General features: G+C 39.2%; 1 long non-coding RNA gene across 1 annotated transcript in view; it reads left to right on the forward strand.

The window, feature by feature from the left end:
- The first annotated feature begins 345 nt into the window (after window positions 1-345).
- Window positions 346-1762, forward strand: part of LOC117117869 — a 3811-nt gene continuing 2394 nt past the window's right edge. The window contains exon 1 of the long non-coding RNA XR_004446961.1: window positions 346-423. This is a non-coding gene — a long non-coding RNA (uncharacterized LOC117117869). The remainder of the gene's footprint in view (window positions 424-1762) is intronic.

A 1762-nucleotide genomic window follows, 5' to 3' on the forward strand; every position in this document is an offset into this window, starting at 1 on the left:
CCGTATAGGTGTAGTGCTTTCACAGGGCACAGGCAGCTTCCACGATTTTCCTTAAATACATATTTTGGATGTGGACCTTTGCTATGTTTGAACGTGCAGAAAGTGATGACTACTTTATCCTTATGAAGTACTATGACGTTGGACGTTAGCGCATGTTCAGGAGTTTTCGTAGCAACAATTTGGCTGGCTCGTAGGCAGGCAAAAAAGCATGTTAGAAATAGAGCTTTATAGAGAGTGAAATCATAACGCGAAGTGGTTGCGAATTGGAGGTTCTTTATTAGTTTAGTTAAAATCTGTGTAGTGATTGGTAGCCGAGTGAAAGTGGCGGACTGCTGTAGTTTTAGTTCTACACAGAATGGTCAATTTTCTCGAGACTGTCGGACCCATGTAAGAAATCTTGTGCATAAATGAAATTGCACTAAGGTAGGTTTTAACGGTAGAGACTGCAAGTCCAGATTTTATCAAATAGCACACGTAAAGGGATAAGGCTTGTTGGGTTGATGGCACATACGTAGCGGTAGGTTATGTCGTCGTAGAAAATGACAAAAATGTGTCCATTGCTTGATGTAAGACTTAGCAGTGTATTTTGCTAACGATCCCCAGGTAAGTGTCTGTTCAAAGGAGCGAAGTTCTCTGATAGCAGGTGTGCCGGAATTTGTAGAGGATGCGGCTGCATGTTGCTCTCTTTTAGTAGATTTCCTGTTACCTGAAACCGAGACAGTACATCACACAAAATGTTCTTTTTTCCTAGTATATGTCTGGACGTGAGCGGAACAAGCACTATGGGGCGAACGATATGCATAACACTGTCATTGCTTGAGGTTTGCTAACTGTTTTGCAAATATTGAGAACATGATAAATATAGGATACAACTCAAGAATCATGATGTCAAAGGATTTCCATAAAGATGGCCAGGTACCTTGTATCCATTGATTATTGAAGGTTGCCCCATAACCGGACTTAGAAGCGTCGGAGTAGAAGTGTAAACAATCCGAGTCTAATTTTTTGAGCATTTTTATGAGGGTTGTTCCGTTGTATTGGAACAAAAAATGAAGCCAGGTCTTAAGGTCGTCTTTTGTACCCTGTGTGAGTTTTACACGACTGAATGGGGATGTCTTTCCTACAATGAGGCGGTATAACCTACACAAAAAGGCACGACCAGGTTTAATAACACAGGTCGCAAATTTCCAAAACTTCCCAATTAATGACTGCAATTCGTTGAGTGTTATTTCATCTACAGAAAGAAGTTTCTTAATCTCAAATGTGTAGCGTTTCAACTTATCTAGGGTAAGCCGTGCTTCCGTCTTACATGTGTCAAGCTCTACCCCAAGATGTAAGCTTTGTAGTTGATGCCACACTACTCTATAAGAATAGAATTATATTTGTTAAAATTTTCATGGTTCATTACTGTAGAAGGATTGTACAGAACTAAAATAACATCATTCAAATTTAATGGTAGATTTTAGGGTGTAATTTTTTCCTTCTCACTCAATTTGTCTGTACAACACCAACATCACCTTTAATTTCTTCAAAATGATACATTTAGTCCAAAATTGGCTTTGGTTGACTTTTCTGTCATGGTGAGATGCCTTTTGGAAATTGGAGTAGTTTTCCTATTTTTTTTAAATCTCAGCAGAGGTACTAGGCCACCATGCATTATTTTTGTTGATCTTGTGTTTGTACATTGGGAAAGTAGGTAAAATACCCCATATTTCAATGAAGAAAACGGTGGAGTAGTGCCAAAGTCCGAGCCAGCGAGTCA

This window comes from Anneissia japonica, unplaced genomic scaffold, assembly GCF_011630105.1.
Source record: "Anneissia japonica isolate Jap-2015-1 unplaced genomic scaffold, ASM1163010v1 scaffold415_len114518_cov173, whole genome shotgun sequence".
NCBI lineage: Eukaryota > Metazoa > Echinodermata > Crinoidea > Comatulida > Comatulidae > Anneissia > Anneissia japonica.